Here is a 21,014-nt window from a genome sequence, read left to right on the forward strand (position 1 = left end):
GGCTGAGGGCTGAGGGATGCAGACTGGGGCTGAGGGATGCAGACTGGGGCTGATGGACTGAGGGATGCAGACTGGGGCTGATGGACTGAGGGATGCAGACTGGAGCTGAGGGATGCAGACTGGGGTTCAGGGGCTGAGGGATGCAGACTGGGGCTCAGGGGCTGAGGACTGAGGGCTGTGGGGCTGAGGGCTGTGGGCTGCAGACTGTGGAGTTGAGGGATGCAGGCTGAGGGGCTCAGGGGCTGTGGATCTGCAGACTGGGGCTGAGGGCTGAGGGATGCAGACGGGCTGAGGGCTGAGGGATGCAGACTGGGACTGAGGGCTGAGGGATGCAGACTGGGGCTGAGGGCTGAAGGATGCAGACTGGGGCTGAGGGATGCAGACTGGGGCTGAGGGCTGAGGGATGCAGATGGGCTGAGGGCTGAGGGATGCAGACAGGGGCTGAAGGATGCAGACTGGGGCTGAGGGATGAGGGATGCAGACTGGGGCTGAGGGCTGAGGGATGCAGACTGGGGCTGAGGGATGCAGACTGGGGCTGATGGACTGAGGGATGCAGACTGGGGCTGATGGACTGAGGGATGCAGACTGGAGCTGAGGGATGCAGACTGGGGTTCAGGGGCTGAGGGATGCAGACTGGGGCTCAGGGGCTGAGGACTGAGGGCTGTGGGGCTGAGGGCTGTGGGCTGCAGACTGTGGAGTTGAGGGATGCAGGCTGAGGGGCTCAGGGGCTGTGGATCTGCAGACTGGGGCTGAGGGCTGAGGGATGCAGACGGGCTGAGGGCTGAGGGATGCAGACTGGGGATGAGGGCTGAGGGATGCAGACTGGGGCTGAGGGCTGAGGGATGCAGACTGGAGCTGAGGGATGCAGACTGGGGTTCAGGGGCTGAGGGATGAAGACTGGGGCTCAGGGGCTGAGGACTGAGGGCTGTGGGGCTGAGGGCTGTGGGCTGCAGACTGTGGGGTTGAGGGATGCAGGCTGAGGGGCTCAGGGGCTGTGGATCTGCAGACTGGGGCTGAGGGCTGAGTGATGCAGACGGGCTGAGGGCTGAGGGATGCAGACTGGGACTGAGGGCTGAGGGATGCAGACTGGGGCTGAGGGCTGAGGGATGCAGACTGGGGCTGAGGGCTGAGGGATGCAGACTGGGGCTGAGGGCTGAGGGATGCAGACTGGGGCTGAGGGATGCGGACTGGGGCTGAGGGATGTGGACTGGGGCTGAGGGATGCGGACTGGGGCTGAGGGCTGAAGGATGCAGACTGGGGCTGAGGGCTGAAGGATGCAGACTGGGGCTGAGGGATGCGGACTGGGGCTGAGGGCTGAAGGATGCGGACTGGGGCTGAGGGCTGAATGATGCAGACTGGGGCTGAGGGCTGAGGGATGCAGACTGGTGCTGAGGGCTGAGAGATGCAGACGGGCTGAGGGCTGAGGGATGCAGACTGGGGCTGAGGGCTGAGGGATGCAGACTGGCGCTGAGGGCTGAGGGATGCAGACGGGCTGAGGGCTGAGGGATGCAGACTGGGGCTGAGGGATGCAGACTGGGGCTGAGGGCTGAGGGATGCAGACTGGGGCTGAGGGATGCAGACTGGGGCTGAGGGCTGAGGGATGCAGACTGGGGCTGAGGGCTGAGGGATGCAGACTGGGGCTGAGGGCTGAAGGATGCAGACTGGGGCTGAGGGATGCAGACTGGGGCTGAGGGCTGAGGGATGCAGACTGGGGCTGAGGGATGCAGACTGGGGCTGAGGGCTGAGGGATGCAGACTGGGGCTGAGGGCTGAGGGATGCAGACTGGGGCTGAGGGCTGAAGGATGCAGACTGGGGCTGAGGGATGCAGACTGGGGCTGAGGGATGCAGACTGGGTCTGAGAAATGCAGACTGGGGCTGAGTGCTGAGGGATGCAGACTGGGGCTGAAGGATGCAGACTGGGGCTGAGGGATGAGGGAAGCAGACTGGGGCTGAGGGATGAGGGCTGCAGACTGGGGCTGAGGGCTGAGGGAAGCTGACTGGGGCTGAGGGCTGAGGGCTGCAGACTGGGGCTGAGGGCTGAGGGATGCAGACTGGGGCTGAAGTATGCAGACTGGGGCTGAGGGATGCAGACTGGGGCTGAGAGATGCAGACTGGGGCTGAGGGATGAGGGAAGCAGACTGCGGCTGAGGGATGAGGGCTGCAGACTGGGGCTGAGGGCTGAGGGATGCAGACTGGGGCTGAGGGCTGAGGGATGCAGACTGGGGCTGAGGGATGCAGACTGGGGCTGAGGGCTGAGGGATGCAGACTGGGGCTGAAGGATGCAGACTGGGGCTGAGGGATGAGGGAAGCAGACTGGGGCTGAGGGATGAGGGCTGCAGACTGGGGCTGAGGGCTGAGGGAAGCAGACTGGGGCTGAGGGCTGAGGGCTGCAGACTGGGGCTGAGGGCTGAGGGATGCAGACTGGGGCTGAAGTATGCAGACTGGGGCTGAGGGCTGAGGGATGCAGACTGGGGCTGAGGGCTGATGTATGCAGATTGGGGCTGAGGGATGAGGGAAGCAGACTGGGTCTGAGGGCTGAGGGATGCAGACGGGGGCTGAGGGATGAGGGAAGCAGACTGGGTCTGAGGGCTGCGGGACGCAGACTGGGGCTGAGAGATGCAGACTGGGGCTGAGGGCTGAGGGATGCGGACTGGGACTGAGAGATGCAGACTGGGGCTGAGGGCTGAAGGATGCAGACTGGGGCTGAGGACTGAGGGATGCAGACTGGGGCTGAGGGATGCGGACTGGGTCTGAGGGCTGAAGGATGCGGACTGGGGCTGAGGGCTGAGGGATGCAGACTGGTGCTGAGGGCTGAGAGATGCAGACCGGCTGAGGGCTGAGGGATGCAGACTGGGGCTGAGGGCTGAGGGATGCAGACTGGCGCTGAGGGCTGAGGGATGCAGACGGGCTGAGGGCTGAGGGATGCAGACTGGGGCTGAGGGATGCAGACTGGGGCTGAGGGCTGAGGGATGCAGACTGGGGCTGAGGGCTGAGGGATGCAGACTGGGGCTGAGGGCTGAAGGATGCAGTCTGGGGCTGAGGGATGCAGACTGGGGCTGAGGGCTGAGGGATGCAGACTGGGGCTGAGGGATGCAGACTGGGGCTGAGGGCTGAGGGATGCAGACTGGGGCTGAGGGCTGATTGATGCAGACTGGGGCTGAGGGCTGAAGGATGCAGACTGGGGCTGAGGGATGCAGACTGGGGCTGAGGGATGCAGACTGGGGCTGTGAAATGCAGACTGGGGCTGAGTGCTGAGGGATGCAGACTGGGGCTGAAGGATGCAGACTGGGGCTGAGGGATGAGGGAAGCAGACTGGGGCTGAGGGATGAGGGCTGCAGACTGGGGCTGAGGTCTGAGGGAAGCTGACTGGGGCTGAGGGCTGAGGGCTGCAGACTGGGGCTGAGGGGTGAGGGATGCAGACTGGGGCTGAGTATGCAGACTGGGTCTGAGGGATGCAGACTGGGGCTGAGAGATGCAGACTGGGGCTGAGGGATGAGGGAAGCAGACTGGGGTTGAGGGATGAAGGCTGCAGACTGGGGCTGAGGGCTGAGGGATGCAGACTGGGGCTGAGGGCTGACGGATGCAGACTGGGGCTGAGGGATGCAGACTGGGGCTGAGGGCTGAGGGATGCAGACTGGGGCTGAAGGATGCAGACTGGGGCCGAGGGATGAGGGAAGCAGACTGGGGCTGAGGGATGAGGGCTGCAGACTGGGGCTGAGGGATGAGGGAAGCAGACTGGGGCTGAGGGCTGAGGGCTGCAGACTGGGGCTGAAGGCTGAGGGATGCAGACTGGGGCTGAAGTATGCAGACTGGGGCTGAGGGCTGAGGGATGCAGACTGGGGCTGAGGGCTGATGTATGCAGATTGGGGCTGAGGGATGAGGGAAGCAGACTGGGTCTGAGGGCTGAGGGATGCAGACGGGGGCTGAGGGATGAGGGAAGCAGACTGGGTCTGAGGGCTGCGGGACGCAGACTGGGGCTGAGAGATGCAGACTGGGGCTGAGGGCTGAGGGATGCGGACTGGGGCTGAGAGATGCAGACTGGGGCTGAGGGCTGAAGGATGCAGACTGGGGCTGAGGACTGAGGGATGCAGACTGGGGCTGAGGGATGCGGACTGGGGCTGAGGGCTGAAGGATGCGGACTGGGGCTGAGGGCTGAATGATGCAGACTGGGGCTGAGGGCTGAAGGATGCAGACTGGGGCTGAGGGCTGAGGGATGCAGACTGGTGCTGAGGGCTGAGGGATGCAGACGGGCTGAGGGCTGAGGGATGCAGACTGGGGCTGAGGGATGCAGACTGGGGCTGAGGGCTGAGGGATGCAGACTGGAGCTGAGGGCTGAGGGATGCAGACTGGGGCTGAGGGCTGAGGGATGCAGACTGGGGCTGAGGGCTGAGGTATGCAGACTGGGGCTGACGGATGCAGACTGGGGCTGAGAGATGCAGACTGGGGCTGAGTGCTGAGGGATGCAGACTGGGGCTGAGGGATGCAGACTGGGGCTGAGGGATGAGGGAAGCAGACTGGGGCTGAGGGATGAGGGCTGCAGACTGGGGCTGAGGGCTGAGGGAAGCAGACTGGGGCTGAGGGCTGAGGGCTGCAGACTGGGGCTGAGGGCTGAGGGATGCAGACTGGGGCTGAAGTATGCAGACTGGGGCTGAGTGCTGAGGGATGCAGACTGGGGCTGAGGGCTGATGTATGCAGATTGGGGCTGAGGGATGAGGGAAGCAGACTGGGTCTGAGGGCTGAGGGATGCAGACGGGGGCTGAGGGATGAGGGAAGCAGACTGGGTCTGAGGGCTGCGGGACGCAGACTGGGGCTGAGAGATGCAGACTGGTGCTGAGGGCTGAGGGATGCGGACTGGGGCTGAGAGATGCAGACTGGGGCTGAGGGCTGAAGGATGCAGACTGGGGCTGAGGGATGCAGACTGGGGCTGAGGACTGAGGGATGCAGACTGGGGCTGAGGGATGCGGACTGGGGGTGAGGGCTGAGGGATGCAGACTGGACCTGAGGGCTGTGGGATGCAGACTGGGGCTGAGGACTGAGGTATGCAGACTGGGGCTGAGGGATGCGGACTGGGGCTGAGGGTTGAGCGATGCGGACTGGGGCTGAAGGATGCAGACTGGGGCTGAGGGATGCAGACTGGGGCTGAGGGCTGAGGGATGCAGACAGGGGCTGAAGGATGCAGACTGGGGCTGAGGGATGAGGGATGCATACTGGGGCTGAGGGATGAGGGATGCAGACTGGGGCTGAGGGCTGAGGGATGCAGACTGGGGCTGAGGGATGCAGACTGGGGCTCATGGACTGAGGGATGCAGACTGGAGCTGAGGGATGCAGACTGGGGTTCAGGGGCTGCGGGACGCAGACTGTGGCTGAGAGATGCAGACTGGGGCTGAGGGCTGAGGGATGTGGACTGGGGCTGAGAGATGCAGACTGGGGCTGAGGGCTGAAGGATGCAGACTGGGGCTGAGGGATGCAGACTGGGGCTGAGGACTGAGGGATGCAGACTGGGGCTGAGGGATGCGGACTGGGGGTGAGGGCTGAGGGATGCAGACTGGACCTGAGGGCTGTGGGATGCAGACTGGGGCTGAGGACTGAGGTATGCAGACTGGGGCTGAGGGATGCGGACTGGGGCTGAGGGATGTGGACTGGGGCTGAGGGCTGAAGGATGCAGACTGGGGCTGAGGGCTGAGCGATGCGGACTGGGGCTGAAGGATGCAGACTGGGGCTGAGGGATGCAGACTGGGGCTGAGGGCTGAGGGACGCTGACAGGGGCTGAAGGATGCAGACTGGGGCTGAGTGATGAGGGATGCAGACTGGGGCTGAGGGATGAGGGATGCAGACTGGGGCTGAGGGCTGAGGGATGCAGACTGCGGCTGAGGGATGCAGACTGGGGCTGATGGACTGAGGGATGCAGACTGGAACTGAGGGATGCAGACTGGGGTTCAGGGGCAGAGGGATGCAGACTGGGGCTCAGGGGCTGAGGACTGAGGGCTGTGGGGCTGAGGGCTGTGGGCTGCAGACTGTGGGGTTGAGGGATGCAGGCTGAGGGGCTCAGGGGCTGTGGATCTGCAGACTGGGGCTGAGGGCTGAGGGATGCAGACGGGCTGAGGGCTGAGGGATGCAGACTGGGACTGAGGGCTGAGGGATGCAGACTGGGACTGAGGGCTGAGGGATGCAGACGGGCTGAGGGCTGAGGGATGCAGACTGGGGATGAGGGCTGAGGGAAGCAGACTGGGGCTGAGGGCTGAGGGATGCAGACGGGCTGAGGGCTGAGGGATGCAGACTGGGGCTGAGGGCTGAGGGATGCAGACTGGGGCTGAGGGCTGAGGGATGCAGACTGGGGCTGAGGTCTGAGGGATGCAGACAGGCTGAGGGCTGAGGGATGCAGACTGGGGCTGAGGGCTGAGGGATGCAGACTGGGGCTGAGGTCTGAGGGTTGCAGACTGGGGCTGAGGGATGTGGACTGGGGCTGAGGGATGCGGACTGGGGCTGAGGGCTGACAGATGCAGACTGGGGCTGAGGGCTGAAGGATGCAGACTGGGGCTGAGGGATGCGGACTGGGGCTGAGGGCTGAAGGATGCGGACTGGGGCTGAGGGCTGAAGGATGCAGACTGGGTCTGAGGGCTGAAGGATGCAGACTGGGGCTGAGGGCTGAGGGATGCAGACTGGTGCTGAGGGCTGAGGGATGCAGACGGGCTGAGGGTTGAGGGATGCAGACTGGGGCTGAGGGATGCAGACTGGGGCTGAGGGCTGAGGGATGCAGACTGGGGCTGAGGGATGCAGACTGGGGCTGAGGGCTGAGGGATGCAGACTGGGGCTGAGGGCTGAGGGATGTAGACTGGGGCTGAGGGCTGAGGGATGCAGACTGGGGCTGAGGGCTGAGGTATGCAGACTGGGGCTGAGGGATGCAGACTGGGGCTGAGAGATGCAGACTGGGGCTGAGTGCTGAGGGATGCAGACTGGGGCTGAAGGATGCAGACTGGGGCTGAGGGATGAGGGAAGCAGACTGGGGCTGAGGGATGAGGGCTGCAGACTGGGGCTGAGGGCTGAGGGAAGCTGACTGGGGCTGAGGGCTGATGGCTGCAGACTGGGGCTGAGGGCTGAGGGATGCAGACTGGGGCTGAAGTATGCAGACTGGGGCTGAGGGCTGAGGGATGCAGACTGGGGCTGAGGGCTGATGTATGCAGATTGGGGCTGAGGGATGAGGGAAGCAGACTGGGTCTGAGGGCTGAGGAATGCAGACGGGGGCTGAGGGATGAGGGAAGCAGACTGGGTCTGAGGGCTGCGGGACGCAGACTGGGGCTGAGAGACGCAGACTGGGGCTGAGAGATGCAGACTGGGGCTGAGGGCTGAGGGATGCGGACTGGGGCTGAGAGATGCAGACTGGGGCTGAGGGCTGAAGGATGCAGACTGGGGCTGAGGGATGCAGACTGGGGCTGAGGACTGAGGGATGCAGACTGGGGCTGAGGGATGCGGACTGGGGGTGAGGGCTGAGGGATGCAGACTGGACCTGAGGGCTGTGGGATGCAGACTGGGGCTGAGGGATGCGGACTGGGTCTGAGGGATGCGGACTGGGGCTGAGGGCTGAAGGATGCAGACTGGGGCTGAGGGATGCAGACTGGGGCTGAGGACTGAGGGATGCAGACTGGTGCTGAGGGCTGAGGGATGCAGACGGGCTGAGGGCTGAGGGATGCAGACTGGGGCTGAGGGATGCAGACTGGGGCTGAGGGCTGAGGGATGCAGACTGGAGCTGAGGGCTGAGGGATGCAGACTGGGGCTGAGGGCTGAGGGATGCAGACTGGGGCTGAGGGCTGAGGTATGCAGACTGGGGCTGAGGGATGCAGACTGGGGCTGAGAGATGCAGACTGGGGCTGAGTGCTGAAGGATGCAGACTGGGGCTGAGGGATGCAGACTGGGGCTGAGGGATGAGGGAAGCAGACTGGGGCTGAGGGATGAGGGCTGCAGACTGGGGCTGAGGGCTGAGGGAAGCAGACTGGGGCTGAGGGCTGAGGGCTGCAGACTGGGGCTGAGGGCTGAGGGATGCAGACTGGGGGTGAAGTATGCAGACTGGGGCTGAGGGCTGAGGGATGCAGACTGGGGCTGAGGGCTGATGTATGCAGATTGGGGCTGAGGGATGAGGGAAGCAGACTGGGTCTGAGGGCTGAGGGATGCAGACGGGGGCTGAGGGATGAGGGAAGCAGACTGGGTCTGAGGGCTGCGGGACGCAGACTGGGGCTGAGAGATGCAGACTGGGGCTGAGGGCTGAGGGATGCGGACTGGGGCTGAGAGATGCAGACTGGGGCTGAGGGCTGAAGGATGCAGACTGGGGCTGAGGGATGCAGACTGGGGCTGAGGACTGAGGGATGCAGACTGGGGCTGAGGGATGCGGACTGGGGGTGAGGGCTGAGGGATGCAGACTGGACCTGAGGGCTGTGGGATGCAGACTGGGGCTGAGGACTGAGGTATGCAGACTGGGGCTGAGGGATGCGGACTGGGGCTGAGGGTTGAGCAATGCGGACTGGGGCTGAAGGATGCAGACTGGGGCTGAGGGTTGCAGACTGGGGCTGAGGGCTGAGGGATGCAGACAGGGGCTGAAGGATGCAGACTGGGGCAGAGGGATGAGGGATGCATACTGGGGCTGAGGGATGAGGGATGCAGACTGGGGCTGAGGGCTGAGGGATGCAGACTGGGGCTGAGGGATGCAGACTGGGGCTCATGGACTGAGGGATGCAGACTGGAGCTGAGGGATGCAGACTGGGGTTCAGGGGCTGCGGGACGCAGACTGGGGCTGAGAGATGCAGACTGGGGCTGAGGGCTGAGGGATGCGGACTGGGGCTGAGAGATGCAGACTGGGGCTGAGGGCTGAAGGATGCAGACTGGGGCTGAGGGATGCAGACTGGGGCTGAGGACTGAGGGATGCAGACCGGGGCTGAGGGATGCGGACTGGGGGTGAGGGCTGAGGGATGCAGACTGGACCTGAGGGCTGTGGGATGCAGACTGGGGCTGAGGACTGAGGTATGCAGACTGGGGCTGAGGGATGCGGACTGGGGCTGAGGGATGTGGACTGGGGCTGAGGGCTGAAGGATGCAGACTGGGGCTGAGGGCTGAGCGATGCGGACTGGGGCTGAAGGATGCAGACTGGGGCTGAGGGATGCAGACTGGGGCTGAGGGCTGAGGGACGCAGACAGGGGCTGAAGGATGCAGACTGGGGCTGAGTGATGAGGGATGCAGACTGGGGCTGAGGGATGAGGGATGCAGACTGGGGCTGAGGGCTGAGGGATGCAGACTGGGGCTGAGGGATGCAGACTGGGGCTGATGGACTGAGGGATGCAGACTGGAGCTGAGGGATGCAGACTGGGGTTCAGGGGCAGAGGGATGCAGACTGGGGCTCAGGGGCTGAGGACTGAGGGCTGTGGGGCTGAGGGCTGTGGGCTGCAGACTGTGGGGTTGAGGGATGCAGGCTGAGGGGCTCAGGGGCTGTGGATCTGCAGACTGGGGCTGAGGGCTGAGGGATGCAGACGGGCTGAGGGCTGAGGGATGCAGACTGGGACTGAGGGCTGAGGGATGCAGACTGGGACTGAGGGCTGAGGGATGCAGACGGGCTGAGGGCTGAGGGATGCAGACTGGGGATGAGGGCTGAGGGAAGCAGACTGGGGCTGAGGGCTGAGGGATGCAGACGGGCTGAGGGCTGAGGGATGCAGACTGGGGCTGAGGGCTGAGGGATGCAGACTGGGGCTGAGGGCTGAGGGATGCAGACTGGGGCTGAGGTCTGAGGGATGCAGACAGGCTGAGGGCTGAGGGATGCAGACTGGGGCTGAGGGCTGAGGGATGCAGACTGGGGCTGAGGTCTGAGGGTTGCAGACTGGGGCTGAGGGATGTGGACTGGGGCTGAGGGATGCGGACTGGGGCTGAGGGCTGAAAGATGCAGACTGGGGCTGAGGGCTGAAGGATGCAGACTGGGGCTGAGGGATGCGGACTGGGGCTGAGGGCTGAAGGATGCGGACTGGGGCTGAGGGCTGAAGGATGCGGACTGGGGCTGAGGGCTGAAGGATGCAGACTGGGGCTGAGGGCTGAGGGATGCAGACTGGTGCTGAGGGCTGAGGGATGCAGACGGGCTGAGGGCTGAGGGATGCAGACTGGGGCTGAGGGATGCAGACTGGGGCTGAGGGCTGAGGGATGCAGACTGGGGCTGAGGGATGCAGACTGGGGCTGAGGGCTGAGGGATGCAGACTGGGGCTGAGGGCTGAAGGATGCAGACTGGGGCTGAGGGATGCAGACTGGGGCTGAGGGATGCAGACTGGGGCTGAGAGATGCAGACTGGGGCTGAGTGCTGAGGGATGCAGACTGGGGCTGAAGGATGCAGACTGGGGCTGAGGGATGAGGGAAGCAGACTGGGGCTGAGGGATGAGGGCTGCAGACTGGGGCTGAGGGCTGAGAGAAGCTGACTGGGGCTGAGGGCTGAGGGCTGCAGACTGGGGCTGAGGGCTGAGGGATGCAGACTGGGGCTGAAGTATGCAGACTGGGGCTGAGGGCTGAGGGATGCAGACTGGGGCTGAGGGCTGATGTATGCAGATTGGGGCTGAGGGATGAGGGAAGCAGACTGGGTCTGAGGGCTGAGGAATGCAGACGGGGGCTGAGGGATGAGGGAAGCAGACTGGGTCTGAGGGCAGCGGGACGCAGACTGGGGCTGAGAGATGCAGACTGGGGCTGAGGGCTGAGGGATGCGGACTGGGGCTGAGAGATGCAGACTGGGGCTGAGGGCTGAAGGATGCAGACTGGGGCTGAGGGATGCAGACTGGGGCTGAGGACTGAGGGATGCAGACTGGGGCTGAGGGATGCGGACTGGGGGTGAGGGCTGAGGGATGCAGACTGGACCTGAGGGCTGTGGGATGCAGACTGGGGCTGAGGACTGAGATATGCAGACTGGGGCTGAGGGATGCGGACTGGGTCTGAGGGATGCGGACTGGGGCTGAGGGCTGAAGGATGCAGACTGGGGCTGAGGGATGCAGACTGGGGCTGAGGACTGAGGGATGCAGACTGGGGCTGAGGGATGCGGACTGGGGGTGAGGGCTGAGGGATGCAGACTGGACCTGAGGGCTGTGGGATGCAGACTGGGGCTGAGGACTGAGGTATGCAGACTGGGGCTGAGGGATGCGGACTGGGGCTGAGGGACGCGGACTGGGGCTGAGGGCTGAAGGATGCAGACTGGGGCTGAGGGATGCAGACTGGGGCTGCGGACTGAGGGATGCAGACTGGGGCTGAGGGATGCGGACTGGGGGTGAGGGCTGAGGGATGCAGACTGGACCTGAGGGCTGTGGGATGCAGACTGGGGCTGAGGACTGAGGGATGCAGACTGGGGCTGAGGACTGAGGGATGCAGACTGGGGCTGAGGGCTGAGGGATGCAGACTGGGGCTGAGGGCTGAGGGATGCAGACTGGGGCTGAGGGCTGAGGGATGCAGACTGGGGCTGAGGTCTGAGGGATGCAGACAGGCTGAGGGCTGAGGGATGCAGACTGGGGCTGAGGGCTGAGGGATGCAGACTGGGGCTGAGGTCTGAGGGTTGCAGACTGGGGCTGAGGGATGTGGACTGGGGCTGAGGGATGCGGACTGGGGCTGAGGGCTGACAGATGCAGACTGGGGCTGAGGGCTGAAGGATGCAGACTGGGGCTGAGGGATTCGGACTGGGGCTGAGGGCTGAAGGATGCGGACTGGGGCTGAGGGCTGAAGGATGCAGACTGGGGCTGAGGGCTGAAGGATGCAGACTGGGGCTGAGGGCTGAGGGATGCAGACTGGTGCTGAGGGTTGAGGGATGCAGACTGGGGCTGAGGGATGCAGACAGGGGCTGAGGGCTGAGGGATGCAGACTGGGGCTGAGGGATGCAGACTGGGGCTGAGGGCTGAGGGATGCAGACTGGGGCTGAGGGCTGAGGGATGCAGACTGGGGCTGAGGGCTGAAGGATGCAGACTGGGGCTGAGGGATGCAGACTGGGGCTGAGGGATGCAGACTGGGACTGAGAGATGCAGACTGGGGCTGAGTGCTGAGGGCTGCAGACTGGGGCTGAAGGATGCAGACTGGGGCTGAGGGATGAGGGAAGCAGACTGGGGCTGAGGGATAAGGGCTGCAGACTGGGGCTGAGGGCTGAGGGAAGCTGACTGGGGCTGAGGGATGAGGGAAGCAGACTGGGTCTGAGGGCTGAGGAATGCAGACGGGGGCTGAGGGATGAGGGAAGAAGACTGGGTCTGAGGGCTGCGGGACGCAGACTGGGGCTGAGAGATGCAGACTGGGGCTGAGGGCTGAGGGATGCGGACTGGGGCTGAGAGATGCAGACTGGGGCTGAGGGCTGAAGGATGCAGACTGGGGCTGAGGGATGCAGACTGGGGCTGAGGACTGAGGGATGCAGATTGGGGCTGAGGGATGCGGACTGGGGGTGAGGGCTGAGGGATGCAGAATGGACCTGAGGGCTGTGGGATGCAGACTGGGGCTGAGGACTGAGATATGCAGACTGGGGCTGAGGGATGCAGACTGGGTCTGAGGGATGCGGACTGGGGCTGAGGGCTGAAGGATGCAGACTGGGGCTGAGGGATGCAGACTGGGGCTGAGGACTGAGGGATGCAGACTGGTGCTGAGGGCTGAGGGATGCAGACGGGCTGAGGGCTGAGGGATGCAGACTGGGGCTGAGGGATGCAGACTGGGGCTGAGGGCTGAGGGATGCAGACTGGAGCTGAGGGCTGAGGGATGCAGACTGGGGCTGAGGGCTGAGGGATGCAGACTGGGGCTGAGGGCTGAGGTATGCAGACTGGGGCTGAGGGATGCAGACTGTGGCTGAGAGATGCAGACTGGGGCTGAGTGCTGAAGGATGCAGACTGGGGCTGAGGGATGCAGACTGGGGCTGAGGGATGAGGGAAGCAGACTGGGGCTGAGGGATGAGGGCTGCAGACTGGGGCTGAGGGCTGAGGGAAGCAGACTGGGGCTGAGGGCTGAGGGCTGCAGACTGGGGCTGAGGGCTGAGGGATGCAGACTGGGGCTGAAGTATGCAGACTGGGGCTGAGTGCTGAGGGATGCAGACTGGGGCTGAGGGCTGATGTATGCAGATTGGGGCTGAGGGATGAGGGAAGCAGACTGGGTCTGAGGGCTGAGGGATGCAGACGGGGGCTGAGGGATGAGGGAAGCAGACTGGGTCTGAGGGCTGCGGGACGCAGACTGGGGCTGAGAGATGCAGACTGGGGCTGAGGGCTGAGGGATGCGGACTGGGGCTGAGAGATGCAGACTGGGGCTGAGGGCTGAAGGATGCAGACTGGGGCTGAGGGATGCAGACTGGGGCTGAGGACTGAGGGATGCAGACTGGGGCTGAGGGATGCGGACTGGGGGTGAGGGCTGAGGGATGCAGACTGGACCTGAGGGCTGTGGGATGCAGACTGGGGCTGAGGGCTGAGGTATGCAGACTGGGGCTGAGGGATGCGGACTGGGGCTGAGGGTTGAGCGATGCGGACTGGGGCTGAAGGATGCAGACTGGGGCTGAGGGATGCAGACTGGGGCTGAGGGCTGAGGGATGCAGACAGGGGCTGAAGGATGCAGACTGGGGCAGAGGGATGAGGGATGCATACTGGGGCTGAGGGATGAGGGATGCAGACTGGGGCTGAGGGCTGAGGGATGCAGACTGGGGCTGAGGGATGCAGACTGGGGCTGAGGGATGCAGACTGGGGCTCATGGACTGAGGGATGCAGACTGGAGCTGAGGGATGCAGACTGGGGTTCAGGGGCTGCGGGGCGCAGACTGGGGCTGAGAGATGCAGACTGGGGCTGAGGGCTGAGGGATGCGGACTGGGGCTGAGAGATGCAGACTGGGGCTGAGGGCTGAAGGATGCAGACTGGGGCTGAGGGATGCAGACTGGGGCTGAGGACTGAGGGATGCAGACTGGGGCTGAGGGATGCGGACTGGGGGTGAGGGCTGAGGGATGCAGACTGGACCTGAGGGCTGTGGGATGCAGACTGGGGCTGAGGACTGAGGTATGCAGACTGGGGCTGAGGGATGCGGACTGGGGCTGAGGGATGTGGACTGGGGCTGAGGGCTGAAGGATGCAGACTGGGGCTGAGGGCTGAGCGATGCGGACTGGGGCTGAAGGATGCAGACTGGGGCTGAGGGATGCAGACTGGGGCTGAGGGCTGAGGGACGCAGACAGGGGCTGAAGGATGCAGACTGGGGCTGAGTGATGAGGGATGCAGACTGGGGCTGAGGGATGAGGGATGCAGACTGGGGCTGAGGGCTGAGGGATGCAGACTGGGGCTGAGGGATGCAGACTGGGGCTGATGGACTGAGGGATGCAGACTGGAGCTGAGGGATGCAGACTGGGGTTCAGGGGCAGAGGGATGCAGACTGGGGCTCAGGGGCTGAGGACTGAGGGCTGTGGGGCTGAGGGCTGTGGGCTGCAGACTGTGGGGTTGAGGGATGCAGGCTGAGGGGCTCAGGGGCTGTGGATCTGCAGACTGGGGCTGAGGGCTGAGGGATGCAGACGGGCTGAGGGCTGAGGGATGCAGACTGGGACTGAGGGCTGAGGGATGCAGACTGGGACTGAGGGCTGAGGGATGCAGACGGGCTGAGGGCTGAGGGATGCAGACTGGGGATGAGGGCTGAGGGAAGCAGACTGGGGCTGAGGGCTGAGGGATGCAGACGGGCTGAGGGCTGAGGGATGCAGACTGGGGCTGAGGGCTGAGGGATGCAGACTGGGGCTGAGGGCTGAGGGATGCAGACTGGGGCTGAGGTCTGAGGGATGCAGACAGGCTGAGGGCTGAGGGATGCAGACTGGGGCTGAGGGCTGAGGGATGCAGACTGGGGCTGAGGTCTGAGGGTTGCAGACTGGGGCTGAGGGATGCAGACTGGGGCTCATGGACTGAGGGATGCAGACTGGAGCTGAGGGATGCAGACTGGGGTTCAGGGGCTGCGGGACGCAGACTGGGGCTGAGAGATGCAGACTGGGGCTGAGGGCTGAGGGATGCGGACTGGGGCTGAGAGATGCAGACTGGGGCTGAGGGCTGAAGGATGCAGACTGGGGCTGAGGGATGCAGACTGGGGCTGAGGACTGAGGGATGCAGACTGGGGCTGAGGGATGCAGACTGGGGCTGAGGACTGAGGGATGCAGATTGGGGCTGAGGGATGCGGACTGGGGGTGAGGGCTGAGGGATGCAGAATGGACCTGAGGGCTGTGGGATGCAGACTGGGGCTGAGGACTGAGATATGCAGACTGGGGCTGAGGGATGCAGACTGGGTCTGAGGGATGCGGACTGGGGCTGAGGGCTGAAGGATGCAGACTGGGGCTGAGGGATGCAGACTGGGGCTGAGGACTGAGGGATGCAGACTGGTGCTGAGGGCTGAGGGATGCAGACGGGCTGAGGGCTGAGGGATGCAGACTGGGGCTGAGGGATGCAGACTGGGGCTGAGGGCTGAGGGATGCAGACTGGAGCTGAGGGCTGAGGGATGCAGACTGGGGCTGAGGGCTGAGGGATGCAGACTGGGGCTGAGGGCTGAGGTATGCAGACTGGGGCTGAGGGATGCAGACTGTGGCTGAGAGATGCAGACTGGGGCTGAGTGCTGAAGGATGCAGACTGGGGCTGAGGGATGCAGACTGGGGCTGAGGGATGAGGGAAGCAGACTGGGGCTGAGGGATGAGGGCTGCAGACTGGGGCTGAGGGCTGAGGGAAGCAGACTGGGGCTGAGGGCTGAGGGCTGCAGACTGGGGCTGAGGGCTGAGGGATGCAGACTGGGGCTGAAGTATGCAGACTGGGGCTGAGTGCTGAGGGATGCAGACTGGGGCTGAGGGCTGATGTATGCAGATTGGGGCTGAGGGATGAGGGAAGCAGACTGGGTCTGAGGGCTGAGGGATGCAGACGGGGGCTGAGGGATGAGGGAAGCAGACTGGGTCTGAGGGCTGCGGGACGCAGACTGGGGCTGAGAGATGCAGACTGGGGCTGAGGGCTGAGGGATGCGGACTGGGGCTGAGAGATGCAGACTGGGGCTGAGGGCTGAAGGATGCAGACTGGGGCTGAGGGATGCAGACTGGGGCTGAGGACTGAGGGATGCAGACTGGGGCTGAGGGATGCGGACTGGGGGTGAGGGCTGAGGGATGCAGACTGGACCTGAGGGCTGTGGGATGCAGACTGGGGCTGAGGGCTGAGGTATGCAGACTGGGGCTGAGGGATGCGGACTGGGGCTGAGGGTTGAGCGATGCGGACTGGGGCTGAAGGATGCAGACTGGGGCTGAGGGATGCAGACTGGGGCTGAGGGCTGAGGGATGCAGACAGGGGCTGAAGGATGCAGACTGGGGCAGAGGGATGAGGGATGCATACTGGGGCTGAGGGATGAGGGATGCAGACTGGGGCTGAGGGCTGAGGGATGCAGACTGGGGCTGAGGGATGCAGACTGGGGCTGAGGGATGCAGACTGGGGCTCATGGACTGAGGGATGCAGACTGGAGCTGAGGGATGCAGACTGGGGTTCAGGGGCTGCGGGACGCAGACTGGGGCTGAGAGATGCAGACTGGGGCTGAGGGCTGAGGGATGCGGACTGGGGCTGAGAGATGCAGACTGGGGCTGAGGGCTGAAGGATGCAGACTGGGGCTGAGGGATGCAGACTGGGGCTGAGGACTGAGGGATGCAGACTGGGGCTGAGGGATGCGGACTGGGGGTGAGGGCTGAGGGATGCAGACTGGACCTGAGGGCTGTGGGATGCAGACTGGGGCTGAGGACTGAGGTATGCAGACTGGGGCTGAGGGATGCGGACTGGGGCTGAGGGATGTGGACTGGGGCTGAGGGCTGAAGGATGCAGACTGGGGCTGAGGGCTGAGCGATGCGGACTGGGGCTGAAGGATGCAGACTGGGGCTGAGGGATGCAGACTGGGGCTGAGGGCTGAGGGACGCAGACAGGGGCTGAAGGATGCAGACTGGGGCTGAGTGATGAGGGATGCAGACTGGGGCTGAGGGATGAGGGATGCAGACTGGGGCTGAGGGCTGAGGGATGCAGACTGGGGCTGAGGGATGCAGACTGGGGCTGATGGACTGAGGGATGCAGACTGGAGCTGAGGGATGCAGACTGGGGTTCAGGGGCAGAGGGATGCAGACTGGGGCTCAGGGGCTGAGGACTGAGGGCTGTGGGGCTGAGGGCTGTGGGCTGCAGACTGTGGGGTTGAGGGATGCAGGCTGAGGGGCTCAGGGGCTGTGGATCTGCAGACTGGGGCTGAGGGCTGAGGGATGCAGACGGGCTGAGGGCTGAGGGATGCAGACTGGGACTGAGGGCTGAGGGATGCAGACTGGGACTGAGGGCTGAGGGATGCAGACGGGCTGAGGGCTGAGGGATGCAGACTGGGGATGAGGGCTGAGGGAAGCAGACTGGGGCTGAGGGCTGAGGGATGCAGACGGGCTGAGGGCTGAGGGATGCAGACTGGGGCTGAGGGCTGAGGGATGCAGACTGGGGCTGAGGGCTGAGGGATGCAGACTGGGGCTGAGGTCTGAGGGATGCAGACAGGCTGAGGGCTGAGGGATGCAGACTGGGGCTGAGGGCTGAGGGATGCAGACTGGGGCTGAGGTCTGAGGGTTGCAGACTGGGGCTGAGGGATGCAGACTGGGGCTCATGGACTGAGGGATGCAGACTGGAGCTGAGGGATGCAGACTGGGGTTCAGGGGCTGCGGGACGCAGACTGGGGCTGAGAGATGCAGACTGGGGCTGAGGGCTGAGGGATGCGGACTGGGGCTGAGAGATGCAGACTGGGGCTGAGGGCTGAAGGATGCAGACTGGGGCTGAGGGATGCAGACTGGGGCTGAGGACTGAGGGATGCAGACTGGGGCTGAGGGATGCGGACTGGGGGTGAGGGCTGAGGGATGCAGACTGGACCTGAGGGCTGTGGGATGCAGACTGGGGCTGAGGGATGCGGACTGGGTCTGAGGGATGCGGACTGGGGCTGAGGGCTGAAGGATGCAGACTGGGGCTGAGGGATGCAGACTGGGGCTGAGGACTGAGGGATGCAGACTGGTGCTGAGGGCTGAGGGATGCAGACGGGCTGAGGGCTGAGGGATGCAGACTGGGGCTGAGGGATGCAGACTGGGGCTGAGGGATGCAGACTGGGACTGAGAGATGCAGACTGGGGCTGAGTGCTGAGGGCTGCAGACTGGGGCTGAAGGATGCAGACTGGGGCTGAGGGATGAGGGAAGCAGACTGGGGCTGAGGGATAAGGGCTGCAGACTGGGGCTGAGGGCTGAGGGAAGCTGACTGGGGCTGAGGGATGAGGGAAGCAGACTGGGTCTGAGGGCTGAGGAATGCAGACGGGGGCTGAGGGATGAGGGAAGAAGACTGGGTCTGAGGGCTGCGGGACGCAGACTGGGGCTGAGAGATGCAGACTGGGGCTGAGGGCTGAGGGATGCGGACTGGGGCTGAGAGATGCAGACTGGGGCTGAGGGCTGAAGGATGCAGACTGGGGCTGAGGGATGCAGACTGGGGCTGAGGACTGAGGGATGCAGATTGGGGCTGAGGGATGCGGACTGGGGGTGAGGGCTGAGGGATGCAGAATGGACCTGAGGGCTGTGGGATGCAGACTGGGGCTGAGGACTGAGATATGCAGACTGGGGCTGAGGGATGCAGACTGGGTCTGAGGGATGCGGACTGGGGCTGAGGGCTGAAGGATGCAGACTGGGGCTGAGGGATGCAGACTGGGGCTGAGGACTGAGGGATGCAGACTGGTGCTGAGGGCTGAGGGATGCAGACGGGCTGAGGGCTGAGGGATGCAGACTGGGGCTGAGGGATGCAGACTGGGGCTGAGGGCTGAGGGATGCAGACTGGAGCTGAGGGCTGAGGGATGCAGACTGGGGCTGAGGGCTGAGGGATGCAGACTGGGGCTGAGGGCTGAGGTATGCAGACTGGGGCTGAGGGATGCAGACTGTGGCTGAGAGATGCAGACTGGGGCTGAGTGCTGAAGGATGCAGACTGGGGCTGAGGGATGCAGACTGGGGCTGAGGGATGAGGGAAGCAGACTGGGGCTGAGGGATGAGGGCTGCAGACTGGGGCTGAGGGCTGAGGGAAGCAGACTGGGGCTGAGGGCTGAGGGCTGCAGACTGGGGCTGAGGGCTGAGGGATGCAGACTGGGGCTGAAGTATGCAGACTGGGGCTGAGTGCTGAGGGATGCAGACTGGGGCTGAGGGCTGATGTATGCAGATTGGGGCTGAGGGATGAGGGAAGCAGACTGGGTCTGAGGGCTGAGGGATGCAGACGGGGGCTGAGGGATGAGGGAAGCAGACTGGGTCTGAGGGCTGCGGGACGCAGACTGGGGCTGAGAGATGCAGACTGGGGCTGAGGGCTGAGGGATGCGGACTGGGGCTGAGAGATGCAGACTGGGGCTGAGGGCTGAAGGATGCAGACTGGGGCTGAGGGATGCAGACTGGGGCTGAGGACTGAGGGATGCAGACTGGGGCTGAGGGATGCGGACTGGGGGTGAGGGCTGAGGGATGCAGACTGGACCTGAGGGCTGTGGGATGCAGACTGGGGCTGAGGGCTGAGGTATGCAGACTGGGGCTGAGGGATGCGGACTGGGGCTGAGGGTTGAGCGATGCGGACTGGGGCTGAAGGATGCAGACTGGGGCTGAGGGATGCAGACTGGGGCTGAGGGCTGAGGGATGCAGACAGGGGCTGAAGGATGCAGACTGGGGCAGAGGGATGAGGGATGCATACTGGGGCTGAGGGATGAGGGATGCAGACTGGGGCTGAGGGCTGAGGGATGCAGACTGGGGCTGAGGGATGCAGACTGGGGCTGAGGGATGCAGACTGGGGCTCATGGACTGAGGGATGCAGACTGGAGCTGAGGGATGCAGACTGGGGTTCAGGGGCTGCGGGACGCAGACTGGGGCTGAGAGATGCAGACTGGGGCTGAGGGCTGAGGGATGCGGACTGGGGCTGAGAGATGCAGACTGGGGCTGAGGGCTGAAGGATGCAGACTGGGGCTGAGGGATGCAGACTGGGGCTGAGGACTGAGGGATGCAGACTGGGGCTGAGGGATGCGGACTGGGGGTGAGGGCTGAGGGATGCAGACTGGACCTGAGGGCTGTGGGATGCAGACTGGGGCTGAGGACTGAGGTATGCAGACTGGGGCTGAGGGATGCGGACTGGGGCTGAGGGATGTGGACTGGGGCTGAGGGCTGAAGGATGCAGACTGGGGCTGAGGGCTGAGCGATGCGGACTGGGGCTGAAGGATGCAGACTGGGGCTGAGGGATGCAGACTGGGGCTGAGGGCTGAGGGACGCAGACAGGGGCTGAAGGATGCAGACTGGGGCTGAGTGATGAGGGATGCAGACTGGGGCTGAGGGATGAGGGATGCAGACTGGGGCTGAGGGCTGAGGGATGCAGACTGGGGCTGAGGGATGCAGACTGGGGCTGATGGACTGAGGGATGCAGACTGGAGCTGAGGGATGCAGACTGGGGTTCAGGGGCAGAGGGATGCAGACTGGGGCTCAGGGGCTGAGGACTGAGGGCTGTGGGGCTGAGGGCTGTGGGCTGCAGACTGTGGGGTTGAGGGATGCAGGCTGAGGGGCTCAGGGGCTGTGGATCTGCAGACTGGGGCTGAGGGCTGAGGGATGCAGACGGGCTGAGGGCTGAGGGATGCAGACTGGGACTGAGGGCTGAGGGATGCAGACTGGGACTGAGGGCTGAGGGATGCAGACGGGCTGAGGGCTGAGGGATGCAGACTGGGGATGAGGGCTGAGGGAAGCAGACTGGGGCTGAGGGCTGAGGGATGCAGACGGGCTGAGGGCTGAGGGATGCAGACTGGGGCTGAGGGCTGAGGGATGCAGACTGGGGCTGAGGGCTGAGGGATGCAGACTGGGGCTGAGGTCTGAGGGATGCAGACAGGCTGAGGGCTGAGGGATGCAGACTGGGGCTGAGGGCTGAGGGATGCAGACTGGGGCTGAGGTCTGAGGGTTGCAGACTGGGGCTGAGGGATGTGGACTGGGGCTGAGGGATGCGGACTGGGGCTGAGGGCTGAAAGATGCA

Source organism: Hypanus sabinus, chromosome 6, assembly GCF_030144855.1.
Source record: "Hypanus sabinus isolate sHypSab1 chromosome 6, sHypSab1.hap1, whole genome shotgun sequence".
Taxonomy (NCBI): Eukaryota; Metazoa; Chordata; class Chondrichthyes; order Myliobatiformes; family Dasyatidae; genus Hypanus; species Hypanus sabinus.